Below are 17,345 nucleotides of genomic sequence, written 5' to 3' on the forward strand. Positions count from 1 at the left end.
TACAGCGGAACTGACTTTATATAATTTAATAATTATGTATTTAAAGGTAGAGCACACACATTCATCTCTTCTTCTTGATGTCATTTTCATTAGGTTCCCTCTGCACCTCAAATTCTGCATCCCTTGCTTTTCTGCCTTCAATCTGTGGGTCAGCAGTGTCCCCAAGAAAGAATAGGCTCGTAAGAGGTGAAAGCCATCTTTTTTTTTTTTTTTTTTTTGAGGAGCATTAGCCGTGAACTAACATCTGCTGCCAAGCCTCCTCTCTTTCTGAGGAAGACTGGCCCTGAGCTAACATCCGTGCCCATCTGCCTCTGCTTTATATGTGGGATGATGCCACAGCATGGCTTGATAAGCAATGTGTAGGTCTTTGCCCGGGATCCAAACCCGTGAACCTGGGACACCTAAGTGGAGCATGGGAACTTAACCAGTATGCTACTGGGCTGGCCCGAGAGCCATATTTTTTTTTTTTAATTTTTTCCTTTTTCTCCCCAGAGCCCCCCGGTACATAGTTGTATATTCTTCGTTGTGGGTCCTTCTAGTTGTGGCATGTGGGATGCTGCCTCAGCGTGGTTTGATGAGCAGTGCCATGTCCGCGCCCAGGATTCGAACCAACGAAACACTGGGCCACCTGCAGCGGAGCGCGAGAACTTAACCACTCGGCCACGGGGCCAGCCCCAAGAGCCATATGTTTTTAACAGTGAGATAAATTATTTCATACTCTCCTGTAATCCTGCATATTGCTAACTCTGTGAACCCCTTCAGAGTTGTCCCCATTCTGGATATCCCATTGAGGGGTTTAACAGATACTTCCATTAAGCTGGGAGCTGCTGTTCTGAACAGAGTTCTACAGGGAGCTGCAGTTGGATATCCAGCCCGCAGATCCCCATTTTCCACCTGGCTTATAGCCTTGGGAGGCAGCCTGGGTCAGGATTCCTTGGCCCACCAGCAAGGAGTACAGTACTGTGCCCATTTCCTGAAACTTCAGTTTCCTGGAATGCTTAAGGGTTGTTCAATAAGTTGTTCTCAATAATCAAGTTTTCTGATCAGCTGAGGATCTCCCTTTTGTAATGTTCTAACCTTTGAGTGTTAGCAGTGGATGAAAATCTTTTCAAATGTGTTTTTGCTCTTTCTCTTCATAGACTATATTAGGTGTAATTTAATCTTTTCGATGACTAAGGATCGTCATTATAAGCTTCATTAATGAAAGTTGAGCACAAACGATGCTCTAAGAACTCTATTCTCTACTGGGGGTACCACAATGAACACATCGGGATTCTTGCCCTGAAGGAATTATTACACTGTGCTGTCAGATAAGCCACCAGGTTATAATGAAGTCAACAGCTGAATGACCTTCCAGAGGCTGTTGAGCTTTTGGATCTTAAATCTGCCCAACCCTGAGCTTTTTGGTTCCAAATTCAGTGCAGTTTCCTCAGTAATGTCCTGTGAGTGAGGGCTTCTCCCAAAAGTGAACCCTGGAAGGCTGGTACCTGAATAAGGTAAGGTCTGTTTTGCTTTCTTCCTGGTTCTTGGCTGCACTGCAGAGAGAAGGTTGGGAACAGCTGAGGGCTGGATGGGTAAGTTTGTGTTATACAGGTTGTCATTTAACCCTTAAGTGAGACTTATTAAATGGTTGCGTTAAACAAGTTGACATATTTAACATGCTTACTGTGCCCGTCACGTCCTATGCACTTAGATGTTCACTATTAGCAAAATTACTTAAAACATTTCTTTCTGTTATTGTCATATTAAGAGTAATAGGCTACAATCAGAAATTTAAAACAATTGCAAGGCCTACAAATTCCTTTGGGCTGACTTCTCTAACTATTTCTGCCTCTAACTACTCATATCTATCTTAGTAAAGGTTCTAGCTGCTTCTGGTCATAAAGTGCCTACCCCATCAGCTCTATTCATACTATATAGTGAATAACCTAGTAACCTAGTGAAACCCTGACATGCATCACAGTAGACTTGACTATTCTGAATTTAGAAATATCTTTACTAGTACTTGTGGCTTTTGCTGTGTCTAAGAGTCATTCTGTCCACCTGATTTAGGTTCTATCAAAGATATTAATTTGAAATAGACTGTTTCCTTATACCATATGATCTTCTAAGCCAGGAAATAACTGGAAGCCCTCACTTCAGAGTTTTCTGGCATTTGAGACTGTTACGAACAGATGTTGACAAAGGAAATTTTAGTTTATTGATATTTCACTTATTGCCTGTTTTTTTTTTTTTTTTTTTTTTGAGGAAGATTAGCTCTGAGCTAATTGCTGCCAATCCTCCTCTTTTTTTCTGAGGAAGACTGGCCCTGAGCTAACATCTTCCTCCACTTTATATGTGGGACGCCTACCACAGCATCGCTTGCCAAGCAGTGCCATGTCTGCAGCCGGGATCTGAACCAGTGAGCCCCAGGCCGCCAAAGCAGAACATGCATACTTAACCGCTGCGCCACGGGGCTGGTCCCTTATTGCCTGTTTTTAATTCTCCTGAAAGAGGCTATAAAATGAGTAGTCTCTTTTAATAAAAAGAGTGTTTATCTCCAGAGTGAGATTTGTTTCATTCTCTCTCCATTAGCCTTCTGCCTTGTTTGCATTAAAAAAAAAAATAACCCTGCAAATAATTGCTCAATTATAGGTTTGAATCTTGGGGTCTTAATAAGTTAATTGATTATCCTTCAAAATAGAGTTATAAATGGATCCCAAACTCTTATCGAGGTAGAGATGCTGAGCAGGCTGTTGGAGAAGTTGGAGATGTAGATATAAATTTGAGAGTCATCAGGGTATAGGTGGTATTTAAAATCATGAGACTGGATGATATCACCTAGACGGTAGTGTAGAAAGAAGAGAGAAGGTCAAAGGAGTGAACCATGGGGCCTGCCCATGTGTCAAGGGGAGAGAAATGAGGAGAAACCTGTAGAGGAGTTGAGGAGGGGATGGCCATGAGGTAGGAGGGAAACCAGCAGAGAGTGTGGTTGCAGGAGACCAAGTGAATCCAGTGTTTCTAGGCGAAGGAGCGATCAGACATGTCAGATGCGGCTGATAGATCAGTGAAACAAGGATTGAGGGTGGAATATGGTATTAAGCCAAATAAAGTTTCTTGACGACCTCGACAAAAACGGATTTGGGGTGTTATGGGCAAATGCTGGACTGGAGAAGAAGAGAGGATAGGAGGAGAGGATCTAGACAGCCAGGAGAGACCTTTTTAGGAGTAATTTTGCTGTAAATAGAGCAGAAAAATGGGGTGGGACTAGTATGGAGAGAGAGAGAGAGACCAAGAGGAAGTTCTTATCACATAGAAATTTTATTTTATACCTATTAAAAGAGCTCTTTTAGATTTAGATTTTATCATATGGCAGTCTTGTATATATGTGTATGTGTGGAAAAAATAAATGTGTATGTATATAGGAAAATACAAGTGAAATAAATTTGTGTCCCAAAACTTCTTTTTACTCAGAATGCTGCTCCTCTGAATACCATTTCCTCTGAGAGTCACTGATTTCCATGTTTTTTTCATAATATTTTACTCTGAGCACCAAGTGTTGGTGATGCAGTATTTCTAGAAGAATACACCACTATTGGGCCCAGGATTTCCTTCCAAGCTGCTAACACGCAGTTGGATCTTGATGCTGTTACTACTTTTTAAAGAAGTTAAATAAAGAGAACTTTCTTTCTGCTGTACATAACTGCACTGCCCATTGTTTTCAGAACTATTATTACATTAGTTTTAGCATTAAGGTGTGCCTTCCAAATACGTCTGCCCTCCCTGCCCCCAAACAAGGTGTTGCTGTGTGAAGATTATCGGGCTGTGCTGAAGGGTGGGTTAAAAAGGCTGTCATTGTCCAGAAAGAGTGGTGTGCCAGGTCACATTTTTAGTCAGTCAGTTCAGAATAATGTCGTTATTTAGTCTTTTTTCTCAGAAGTCAGTACCCTCTTTGCCATTTGTTAGATTGTTCTCTTGGATAATCTGCCAGCATAATTTTAAACTTGACGTCAGTTGAGAGCTTTTCTTATGAAGTAGTTAAGGTGTGTTACGGCATCTTGAGCACTTGTTCTGTCTGCATACTTGATAGCTTACCCTGGGGTCTCTAGCAACCAGAGCCTGGAATAAAGGATTGAAGTGCTACAACTTTATTGGTGAGGTACAATGGTGCCAGGATGAGGAAGATGAGAAAGTGTCTTTCTTTTTTATGGGGAAAATGATATCACGTTTGTAATGCAAATAGGGCTGATCCCGTATAGATCACTGATTTCCTAATTTTCAAATACAACAGACCCTTTTAAAAATTATTTTTCTTAAACTCTCTGTGGCAATTGACATTGCCTTTTCCTTTCCTCCTGAAACTCTCCCGTAGCTTTCACCACACTAGTGTCTCCTGATTGTCTTATACCTTTTACTATTCCTTCTCAGGTTCCTTCACTGGCTTCTCTTTAACTAAACATTTCTTAAAATTTTTAGTTTTCTCCTTCATTGTCTTTTCTCAGTTCTCTTTCCTGTATCATCTCATGACACTGTGGTGTTACTTACTTTTCACACCTTGATGGACCCCACATTCATATTGACAGTTCATAGCTGCCCATTTTATGCCCCCACCTTTATCGTTACAATCCTTTCATGGGTGGAGGGATGAGGATCATGTGATCAGACTTCACTGTAGAAAGTTCACCCACAGCAGAATGAAGGATGAGTGGGATGGGGCAGAACTGGGTGTGAGCAGGACTGCTGCTGTTCAGTCGGGGGAGGATGAGGCCAGGGACGCAAGGGCAGAGGAAGGGTGGGAGTGGTGGCATAGAGAGGAACAGAAAAGCTTAAAGTGATAGTGAAGAGTTGGATGGACAGGACTTTGGGACTTTTAGATGCAGTGAGTGGAAAGTATGTAGGCTGAGCCTCAGGTTTCAGGCTTGGCTGGCTGGGGGATGTAGAGGCGCTGCGGATTTCAGAGGGGCGGGGAATACATTTAGCTCTGGATGTGGAGTTTGGAGTGATTAGTAGTTACCTTCCGTATTCTCGGTTTCAAGCATCCTACTCCCTTACTACTCCTTTCTTTCTGGCTTATTCCACTAATACCTAAAGTCCAACAATCTTTTGAACTCTTGGTCCTACCACCTCTTCACTGCCTTCATGTCTTCATTTCCTTCCTACTCAGCTTAAATAGCATAGCCATGATAATTAATTCCTGCTTCTCTTGATTTGTAATACTCATCTGGGTAAACTACAACCCTGGTTAAATCCAATGCTTAGTCCCTGCCTGCACCTTGGCTGCTGAACCTGACCGAGGAAAAGCCATCCCACACTGACCGTTGTCACTTTAAATTCATGAACCTTGACCTCAAGTGGGCACCATTGGCTACCCAGCCATCTGATCACATTTCTCTAGACCAGATGTTCTCAAAGTATGGTCTGGGGACTTCTTGCAGTGCCAGAGATGCTTTTAGGGGTTTTGTAAGGTTGAAAACCCTTTTTATAATAATATTTAGACAATATTTGCCATTTCCACTCTTTCTCACAAGTGTATGGTGGAGTTTTCCAAAGGCTACGTGACACTGCTGGTGTCATAGCTGTGACTGACAGTGGATTATGTGCTTGTGTATATTTTAAAGATTTCTCAGTTTAGAATTCTAATATTTAAATGTTGATAGATATAACCCCCATGAACAAAAGCTGCTGAGGGTTCTTGATACTTATTTTTAAAGAGTGTAACAGGGTGTTGAGACCAGCAAGTTGGAGAACTGCCCTGGTCTCATTCATTTTCTGACTCTGCCAGATGACTGTTTGAGATCTTTTCTTCTCGAACCTCCTTCACCTCCATCTCTCTTCTTCCTCTCAACAGTTGACTTTGCTTCCTATTCCGCTGGGAAAATAGATGCAGTCAGAGGAGAGCTTCCTCAGGCTCCAGGCTTCCTGTATCTGTGCCCATAGATGATGCTTTCTCTTTTGTTCTATAGGTGGATTATTAGTGCTCTTAGCAAAGGCCAGTTCCTCTTGTACTCCGTCCCCGTGCTTTCCTCCATCACCATTTCTCTCCTGGACCTTTCCATTAGCATGCATGTAAGCTGTTAGTTCCCTCCTTTGATTCAGGATATATTTTCAAGGTAGAGCCACAAAGACTTACTGAACATTGGATGTAATGGAGAGTGACTAAGGACTCCTAGGGTTTACCTGAATTGTTGGGGCAGGTGACCTCTTTATAACTATTTATTGGTCAGTCAGCCTCTTTATAACTATTTAATGGTTCCATATGGACCATGGGATAAAATCCAGACTCCTTAGTATGCATGCAAGGGCCCATACTCTGGTCCTGCTTCATCTCTCAAAGCTCTCTGTGTTCCTGATCTTTTTGTGGTTTCTCAAATGACCTGTGCTGTTAAATGTCGGTGCTGTTGCATTTGCCCATTTATCTGCTTGAAATGCTCTTTTTCATTTGTCTGATTGAAGATTCTATTCAAGAGTCACCTTTGCAGTGAGGGCTTCCCAACTCCTCCCCCCAGGTGTGGCTGATCACCTACTGCTTTGTGCCACTCTGTAGAGCGTACAAAGGTGGAGCACAGCGTTCCTTGCACTGTTTTGCAATATTTTTCTTATCTGTCTCCCTTCCAGGCTGTGGCCTACTGGAGGCAGCCATAGGCTTACTCATTTACATACTTCTCTAGAAGTTGACACAGGGATTCATACGTAATATGCATACATAAATAGGTATAAGTTAAATTCACTGATGGATTGAAGATGGTGACTCTTGTTCACTACTTTTTCAAACATATCTATACAAATTTTAATAATAAGATGTTTTTGGCTTTTAATGACATAATGCTTATTAGCACATCTGTTCATTGAGTGGCATTACTAATAATAGCAGATAACTTGACTCTACCACTTAGCACCTGAGTGACTTTCAGAAAATGACTGAACCTGTCTGTTCTGTAGCTTCCTTGTCTCAAAAATAGGCATAATAAAAGCACCTATCTCCTAAAGTGGTCGTGAGGACTAACGAACGAATTAGCCCTGTGACTGGCACGTGGCAAATGATCACTAAATGATAACTATTTTTACTATAATTATTACTACTGCTCCTGCAGAAACATACGAGGCAGCGTGCTAACACCTTCCATGTATTGGCTCATCTAATTGTCACAACACCAGGAGACAGGCACTGTTATTTATCCCCATGTGATAGATATATTACAAGGCTAAGAGGAGTTAGTAACTTGTACTAACCAGTAGTTCGTGGTGGAGCCAAGATTAGAATTGGAACATTTAAAGAGACCTGAGTTCCCGTCAGCAAAGCTGTTGGCACATCTGAATGTGAACTGCAAAGAATTTTTTTTTCACTGTATTGCTCTTTTGTGGCATTCTTGGAGTAATGTTCTCTGGTTTTGTGGCCATTGATAATAGTACCTCCATACTAGTCAGATATTGAGTAATAATTTTGGTTCAAGGTGTTGAATGTATCAACTGGATGATTTTATACAGGTTTATCATACTATTCAGTGTAAAATGGGAGATAGAACTTTGACAAGAATATGATGGGGAAAGGATATAAAATCAGATAGAAAAACTGAGTAGTTAATGAAAGGAAAGGAGAAAATGAGTGTAATTGGTCTCTTCTGGCCTTTAGTACTGTGCTTCATGACAGCTGGTTTCCAGCACACGGTTTAATGCTCTGCTCTTGAGTGGGGTCAGGAGTGCCCACGTTTCCCTGGGCAGCAGGAATGCCATTGTTTTAAATGGCACACTTTTGAATGATTGTCTTTTTTTTTTCCTGTGTTATAACCATTCTTCTTGTAAATTCACAGACACTTCTTATAGCTGTTATTTAGAATATTATTATATCCCTTTTTTTTTCCTGTTAAGACAGACCCTCCACGGTGTTTAAGGCCAGTTACAAGTTTACATTCTGCCTTTCCTCAGTCTTGAGCCTTTAGTGGACAGAATAGCAAAGAAATAGCTACTTTTGGAAAATTATTTATTTTTTTCCCAAAGTAATTTAATTTAATATTAAATTATTTTCCCCAAATAATTTAATAATTATTAAATTACTTTCATGGAAAATTATTTTAGAATTGTGTTTTGTGCTGTCATTTGAATGTGCTTTCAAAATACGTGTTGCAAGAAGTGTAGTCAGCTTTTGAGTCGCTTGCTTAACAGGAAGCCAGCAGGATATGCTACTCATGTGGGAGTTCTCTAAAGGGTCAATTAATATGGAATATTTAATGAAACACTTGATCCTCACCTTCCATGATTTTTAAAGTGCTTGTCTTAAAATAGATCTGTAACAGCTGCTCTCAATAAGCCAGCATCATGCCTCTATGCCCACCAGTGTCAGGAGCCTTTTCCTAAGAGTGTGGGGCAGTGTGGTGTTAATGAAGCTTTAGGCCGAGAGTCAGGGGACCCGAGTTTGAGCCCAGCTCTGTCTCTAACATGTGGCCTTAGCAAATTCCTGCTTCTCTTTGTCGCTGCCTTCCATACTTAGGGCAATAACAGCAAAAGCTTACATATACAATAATATGCTAAATAGCAGCTAAAGTTTTTTACGCATATTTAGATCTCATTTAGGAGGCATTATGATTTCGTAAAGAGAGCTTTGGGACAAGGCAGAAAAGTTTGAATCCTAGCCCTGGCACTTAACAACTCTGTGACCTTGGGAAAGTTATTTTACGTGCTGAGTCTCAGTTTCCTCCTAAGAAATAGTAAAACCTACTTTGCAGGATTGTGGCGAGAATTAAGTAATATTTGTAAGATGCCTGGGCATTGTAGTATTCAGCAAGATTTTATTTGTTTCCTCCTCCTCCACTTTCTTGATCCTCGTAAGTCTAAGAGGCAGGAAGAACAAGATCCTATCACCACTCTACAGAGAAGGAGATTGAGATGTGCACTGGCTTAGGGACTTTTCTCCAGGTCACACAGACAGGGAGTGGTGAAGACAGGACTTGAGTCCAATTGTGCTAATTCCAAATTCAGTGAAGTTTCCCATTCCTCCTACCAAGCTCAGTGGATAGACCGTGAATTGCACAAAGAAATGACTGGGAAAATGCTTGTAGAAAGCAAGCCCGCCTCTGCAAATGTAAAATGACATTGTGTTATTTTGCACTGACATTTACTGTATTTAAAAGAAAAGCATTTAAAATAATGAGACCAGTTTTCACTTATTTTAGAGTCTGATTATCTAGTTTGTGGACTGTTTGCTTTTTGATATTTTCGTAGCTCTTCTTCCTGTTTGGTTCTGTTTTCATGTGAATTTGTGTATATGAGTTGATTAATTAATTAAATCATCAATCTGTCTTACTAAATATTAGGTGTGTAGTAGATGCTGAGGATTCAAAGGTGAGTAAAACTTAGCCCCTGACTCTATGTTGCTTTTAGTTTATACAGCGTAGCTTTTGCCTCAGACATGCCCTGTAAACCAGGGGGATGGGAAGGGAGACTGAGTTAGAGTGAATAGACACGACATGTGTTTGGTAGGTGGGTAATGCTTTTTTGGATGCATGGTTAATTTTGCTGATGTGCAGAGTATGACACTAACATCACAAAATCGATTGTGTATATGCGTGGCTCAAGGTATTTCTCTCTCTTCCATAGACGTTTGTCTAGTACCTCATATGTGCAGGGCACTGAAGATGTAAAGATAAATCATATGAGGTTTCTGATTTGGGGGGGCTGGGAGAAACCAGATTTGACCTTGGAGTCAGGCATTTACAAGAATGCAGAAAGGAAGTAAGTCATTGGATGCTGGGCCTGTGCAAAAGTGCTTGCAGCTAGGTGAGAGAGGAGAGCAGGAAGAGGACAGAGACAGGAGTGGTTACGAGAGAGGAAGAAGGTTTGAGAAAGATAACTGGGTGGGGAGAGTGTGTGTGTGATGAAGAATGTGTAAAGACATTCAGACCTCAGTGATGTCCCAAACAAGACAGTTATTCTGAGCAATGATGAAATATCTTTAATAACATTAGTACCAGAATATAGCTATACTATTTGCATTTGGGAGTGAAGATGTTAAATTGCTTATCTTTGGGGTGTGGCCTGGAGAATCAGATGATGGTCTATTCTCTTGAATATCTTAAAAGCTGAGGGTGCAGAAACTAGAGAGTCAAACTGCTTAATGGGCCTCTAAAGCAGAGTGTTTGAAAGGTAGAGGCCTACTCTCTCTCCCTCCCTCTCCCTCCCACTCTCCCCTTCCCCCTCCTCCCTCCCTCTTTCCCCCTCCTCCCCCCTCCTCCCTCTTCCCCCCTCCTCCATCCCCCCTCCTGACTTGCCACCTCTCACTCCCTCACACCTAAGGAACCATTCTTTATCCTCCCTGTGCTCTTTAGTTGGTGGATATCTCTTCCTTCTAAGGACCATTTGTTCTTGGGGGCATACTCCTAAGTGCTGTTTAAATAGTGAGCAGCCTTTCCACTTTCACCCCAAATCCCCTTCACCTTCTGTGACATCAGATGGGCCAGTCATCCCAGAGCCCCCTCTTCCGCAGGCTTTCCTGCTCTTGCTTATGAGCTGAAGAGAGCTGTTGAAGTCAGCACGCCAGGTGTGCCTGGCTCCAGCTTCACTGCAGCTTGACACTGCTTTTACTCACCTCTTCGCAATGCCTCATCTCACCCTCTTGGCTTCTTCTCACTCCCCCAGTCATACTCCAGCCCTCTACATCCCAGACACTCTGAGTCCCCAACTGTCCCCCAGCCCCTGCAAGTTCACCTGGTGCTCATCATCATCACCCAGTCCTCCTGAGTCTTGACTTGTCCTCAGTCTGTCCCATCCACTCCCCACACCAGTGACCGTTATTACTGTCCCAAACTTTACAGGTTACATTTAGACACACTTCTTCTTGGGAGAGAGGTTTGGGTCTTGAAGGGAATGTTTAGTAAATTAGAACCCCAGAGAGGACCAGCCGTTATGAAAACTCTGATTCTGAGAAGCTGGACACTGTACATGAGAGGTACTTTTTTTGGTTTGTGGTCTCCAGAACCCAGTGGTGCATGTGAGTGAACATCCACCGAAGAACCAGAAGCTCTCAATTCACCTTTTTTAGTTAACAGTAGTAAGGAGGCTGCCCGTCCCCTCTTGCAACCAGCTCACAGCATCTGCTTATTTTTGCAAGCCTTTTTTCCCCCTGTAATGTTATCATTCAATGAGTGCAATTTTCACTTAATCATATATGCAGTGCCTGACAGGGGAAGGATAATTCTGTCACTTATTGATACTCCAAAATGTAGACTCAGCAGAAGATTGTTAAATTCCCTGGTATTTGACCTTCAAATTTGAGAAAGCATCTGTTGGCTAAAGGAAGTTAGTAAGCCTAAACCACAGTCAGCCACACAAGAAATGCTTGAGCTCAGGTTATGATGACAGAGTACTTGGAAATAGGACCTCGCGTTTGCCCATTAACTGTACTTGGGGATTCAGTAGAATATAGCAATTCATCCTGAGTGAGGGGAAAGCAGGAACTGAGATCTCTGGAGCTCAGCATGAGCACTAACATAGAAGAATCGGGTGCTTCCAGAGACACGATTGCTATTAACATCAGTTTTATCCCTGTGGATTCTAAAATGTGAAGCTGGACTCTTGAGAATATTTATGCAGTGGCTCTGAAAGTTAAAGCTTTGTTGAATTCTCAATCTTTTTGAGTATATAGTTCTATTTAATGACCCTAGTTAAGAGAAAAGTAACGAGAAATTTGGTAAAGGATCTAATTTTTCTCTTCCATGTTTAATAAATGGTTCACCAGTTTCAATGATGCATATAAATTAATTTCTTACCTATTTAACTAGCTCTAGGCTATTTGGCATCCTTGCCCATTTGGCAACTGCCAAATCCATCCTGGGGTTTATATAAAATAAGATAAGTGGAAAAAAATGCATTTGAAAAACTGCTAAAGTCCTCACCTTTCTGTAGAAGAGAGAAAATAGATTTCTTAAACTCTGTGTAAGTGCAATAAGCTAAACCTCATTTATGCTAACCTTTAGTGAGTTCCTAGATTTTGACTTCAAGCCTAAGAACTTGTAATGTACACATTCTTCTAACAAACTTGTGAGGCAGCTTTGTGCAGTAGAAAGCCCAGGAGCCTCGGGTACATCACCCTGGCTTTGAATCCTAGCTATGCCACTGATAACCTAGCGCAACTTCACTACTCTGCTCTTGGATTTCCACATTTAGAAAATAGAGATGATAATACCTATTTGCAGTGTTGTAAGGATGAAATTAATCGAAGTAATGCACATTCAGTATTTGGCTCTTGGAAGGTACTCAATAAATTTACCATTCTTTTGGTTAAGCCTGTTTTTTTAAGTTCAAGGAGATTACAAGTTGCAAGTTACAATGAGAAAGAGGGACAGCTGAAAGTAATTGTCAGTAGCAAAAGCTATAAATCATAGACTCAACTCAAAAACCATATTAATCTTGGAGAATGCAGACAGACTAATTCACATACTACACAGGGCTCTGGGGAAGGATGGCCCTGTTTGAATGGACCATAATAGTAACTGATTATATTGTTCAAAGAGTTATACAGTTATGAAACTGAAAAAGTCCTTAGAGATCATTTTAGCTCAGCTCCTTGGTTTTAAAAATGAGCAGTCTAAGACCTCTGATATGTGCAATGATTTGCCCAAGGTTACTTGGTTTCCTGAATCATACTGCATTACTTTTCTTATAACGGAATACTAATGACCCAGCTCCTCAACAGAGGTTTAAAGCATATTAATCCTTTTTAAAAACTGTTTAAGAAAGATTGGAAAATGCTTGAGTTTGGAATTTTTCATATGAAGTACTATTAGATCTTATTCTCTCTCCTTCATTTATGTGTCTGTCTATCTGACACAGTAGTATAGGGGAATCAGTGGGAACTGGGATACAAGGCCACAGACTTTGGAGCTCAGAATGTCCTGGGATAATTGATAAAGCATTGAAAAGTGATTAAATAATTTAAAATGGTGAAATCAAAGATCTGATGCTTAAAGGAGTGTATCCTCAGCTATCCAGCAACTTCCCCATCCAGAATTACTCAGTTCCTAAGAGAATGGAGGAATTTGCTATTTTAAACTGGATAGCACAGTGTGTCTCAAATTCCTAAGAATATGGATATTCATTTATGATGGCACCAAAACATATGTTATTTCTCCTAGATTGTGTGTTCCATGAAATTGGGGACCATTTGTTCTTTGACTTTATGTTACTGGCTCAGTGCCTGGCACACAGTGAGTGCTCCTGTGAATGGCTGCTGAATAGCTGTTTAATGAATCCCTAACATTAGCCTTAATATCAGTTGGACAAGAATGCCAGATTTTATTGTGTCCTTCATCTTAATCACAGGATGCAAAAAAATATAATCAATATTCTGCCAAAAATGTCTTGCCATGGGAGGCAGCATGGTATATTGAAAGAGTATAGACTTTAGCGTCAGACAGGCCTGGGTTCAAATCATTCCCACTAGCTGAGCAACTGTGGGCAAATCCCTTAATCTCTTAGCTTCTTAGTCGTCTTGCTGTGAAATAGGAGTAATTCTTCCCACAGAGTGTTGTGAAGAGTGAGTGAACTCAGATGGGCAAAATATCTAGCACAGCACTGGGGACACAGGAGGCACTGAGTAATAAGGCTTTTCCTTCTTCTACCCCTTCATTGAAGCTTTTCATGGTTCAGGGCTTTTCCCGCAGTTCTTTTGAAATAACATTTTGTTGGTCAGTGGCAGATTTTTCTTTTCAGTTGTAATCTGTCTTTCTGCAGATGTTTTATTTAGACTAAATCTAAGCCTTAGAATATTGTGGCTTTAAAAATGATTTTATTTACATAGTTTTATCTCTGTTGGTGATTTCATAGGTGACAGCTGTGATTTAATAAATGCGAAAAGTAACCCTCTACCTGCAAGTGGGAGACCTGCGTTCAAATTTTGGCTCTATCACCAATTAGTTTTGTGATCTCTGAGCCTGTCTTACTCCATTTCTCTGTGATAACCAAAGGGTGGCATTGTATAGTGAAAAGAATATGGGCTTTAGAGTTCAAATTTTGGATGCGCTACTCATTAGCTGTATGACCCAGGGCGGGCTCTTTCACCTCCCTCTCTGTTCCCTCAGCTGCCTCCTGAGAACAACACTGTCCCTGTTGTAGGTTGTTGTGAGGATTAGGTGAGATAGTATATGACACATTCCTGCCTCTGAGCTTTGCATGTTGTAAACTATTAATCTGAGAGTGGCAACAACAATCCTTCTGCTAAATACAATCATGGTTAGTATTATTAGTGCAGGTTTCCCTAGATAGTTGAGAGATTCAGTGAGAGAACATAATTATCACAGTTGAAGAATTTTAGAAAAGACTAATTTTCTGAGAATCACATTAGAAGTGATAATGGAGTAATATGTAGCTGTGAAAATGATGAATGGTCCGCCTTCTTAACATGCTCCCTGTTTATGTAACCAGCCACTTAGGTTAGTTCCACTTCTTCTCTTTTATAGAGAGCACGATTATAAATGTCCTTGTGCAGATTCTTCCCCCCTTTTGGCTTATTTCCTTCAGTTTTATTTTCCAAAGTGAGATTTCTAGGTCAAAGGCTATAAATATTTTGCAGCTCTTGTTAGCAAAAGGCCAGATAGTTTATGAAGAAATATTTCTAATTGACAATAAAGGGCAACTTTCCAAAGTCTTGGTTAAAAACAAGGAGTTTGGTGTCATTTAGATTTGATTCGTATCTCAGCTACTTATTTGCCGGATGACTTTGAGCAGATTACTTCGCCTCACTAAATGTTTTCTCATCTATAAAATGGGATACAGGTAGCTGCCTCATGATGTCTGTCAAGTACTTAGTTGTTACAGGTTGTTTAGTGCTCAGCTTTCATTGTCTGTCTTGAATCCATCTGTGCTCCTCCCTCACCGCATCATCTTTCCCTTGGACCACTGCCTGCTAATTGGTCTCCCTGTGTATATTCTACCTTACACCAGTGCATTCTCCCAACTGCATCTTCATTAATCTTAAAAAAAAAAAAAAAAAACCCACACAAATCTGTTCACGTGACCCCTTTTCTAACTCTTAAGATGCTTCCCCATGCTCTGAGGGTGAAGTCCAAAATCCTGAATTAAGACCCTTTGTGATCTTACCCTGCTGTCCTCTCCAGCCTTAACTCCCCTCTCTCTTGCTCGTTCTGCTGCAGCTGTGTTGGGTATTTTTCCATTCCCAGAATTTGTCACCCCATCTTTTTCCGCTAGACTACGAACTTACCATGTTGTCTAGTTTCTTGGTTTTTAAGTTCCCCTTTTATACAGCTCATCATCCTTAGACATATTTGTTTCAGGACTGATTTTCCTGTGACCTAAGCTTCATGATGGCAGGGCCAGTTAGATTTCATTCCTTGCTGAATTCCTGGGGACCAGAACAATGCCCAGTGTGTAGTGCTCAATAAATCTTTCGGAATGTGTAAATGACTAAATACATAATAACTGTTATTATTAGCAATAAACACAGGAGAGGAGAATTTTAGGTATAATTTGTTAAAGGCCTTTGTGATTTCAGATTGCTCTGTGAAATTAAATATCTAGGTGTTTTCCAAGGAACTTTTAAAAACCAGAATGTATCTTGTAGTTAAGATCTTTCCTATTTTTTTCTTATATAATCTTTCCTGTTAATGAGAGCCGGTCTGATGAGAAGAGGGCAAGCACTTGTAACAAGCGTATTTTGGCTTCAAGCAGCAGTCTTTCATCTTTGCCAACACTCCTCATCCAAGACCTGTAATAACATTACCTGAACCTCCCTCCAGGAGGCTGGGCAGAGAATTTGAGCCAAATAGCAGAAGGACTCAATGACGAAGGTGAGCATTCCTGAAAGGTTAGATTATGCCTGTACATTTCCTTCCAGTTGAGACCTCCAACCATTCTGGTTTGCATTTCCCAGAAGTGCAACCTATTTTATATGATACTGTTAACTTCTGCAAGTTCAGAATTGCATTTTTTTCATTCAGTAGTAGAGCTCATTCTTTCACTCATTCATTCAACAATGTATGTTGAATTCATACTATATTCAAAGCTCTGATCAATCCCTGAAGATATAACAAAGAACTCAGGTCATAAGGAGATATTTTGGAGGATAAACTCTCTCCTCATACTTCATGTTTCCCTGTGGAAGAACTTCTGTTAAAGTATGAGAGTAATTCCTGGGTGTATGTGGCTCAGCTTCTTCTGGGTCTTCTCCTTGAGACCTACTTCCTTGCAAAGGGGGTGGTTGTTTTCTGGTCTATTCTCATTCATAAGGTAGGCTAACTAGCGCAGGTTCTGTCTTCAAGGGGGAGGCCTACAGTTTTTTTGGGGGGGTGAGGGAGAGGAACAAGAGGAGAGCCTGCATCCCTGAGCCACGTTTTCCAGTATATATTAGTTTTTATCAATGAAAACGTTCACATTTTCAGCTGATTTCTGTATCTATTGTAGCTATTGCTCATTGGGTTTCTCACTCAGTAGGAAAGGGAAACATTTATTATTTGACTTTGGGGGACTGTGAAGTTTATGGTGGCCCAGCCCACAGACAGATGGCTGTCTTAACCAGGCACAGCTGTTTGTGATGGGTCTCGAGGCCTTAGCAAGTGCAGGACCCACGTATCCTAGCTAGGCTTTGTGGGTGGGCTGAGGCAGTTATACGTTGGGTTTTGTGGGTTCAGCATGGACTGGTGTTGCAGGTGAGGCCATGGAAGGGGTTGGCTTTTTTCAGTCATTTGGGGTGGAATAGCATTTGCTGTTTTTACTACTTTTCAGTCAAGGCTGCAGGTAGGACTTCAAATTGCAAAAGTGACAAAGTTTCAAGAGTGCTATTGTGTGAGCTTCCTCCTTTGAATTGTGAGAGTGAGGCCAAGGTAGGAAGTGATAAGTTGGCTTCAGCACATTCCCTTAATTTCATTCCAGGCCAAAGGAAGGCCCTGGAGGGACTAATCTTATGTAATTTTGTAGTTTATCTAAGATCTTAATGGACCTCCTATCACACAACCAACCCCAACCCACCCACTGTGAGTAGACCGAGAAAGCTCCCTGTCTGCAGATGGGCAGGTCTTAAAGTCATGCCCCAGAAGGAGCCGAGCTACATCCTGCTGGGGGTGGGGGTGGGAGGGCAGAAGCATTCCTCTAATACTCTAACAGAAGTTCCTCCACACCAGATTGGTTGATTATATAAGTTCCGGCCATTGGATCATAGAACTGTGGCTTCACCTACCCAATAGTTGTAGATTTTCTTAATAAGCAAATAAAAAGGAATGGGAGCATCCTTACTTAGGAAATATATGCGTATTTCTTGGGTTTAGATAGACAAGTGAGTCAGTGAAATTATTAGAAACCCAAATGTTAAGATGACTCCAAAGGCCTGTGCCGGCAATGCTCGCATCCTAGAGACCAGATTTTCT

General features: G+C 41.2%; 1 protein-coding gene across 2 annotated transcripts in view; it reads left to right on the forward strand.

Annotated features, from left to right (window-relative positions):
* Window positions 1–17,345, forward strand: part of VAV3 (vav guanine nucleotide exchange factor 3) — a 352,547-nt gene that overhangs the window by 1,542 nt on the left and 333,660 nt on the right. The gene's annotated exons all lie outside the window — the stretch shown is intronic.

The sequence above is a fragment of the Equus przewalskii genome, unplaced genomic scaffold (genome assembly GCF_037783145.1).
Source record: "Equus przewalskii isolate Varuska unplaced genomic scaffold, EquPr2 ChrUn-13, whole genome shotgun sequence".
In the NCBI taxonomy this organism is placed as follows: Eukaryota; Metazoa; Chordata; class Mammalia; order Perissodactyla; family Equidae; genus Equus; species Equus przewalskii.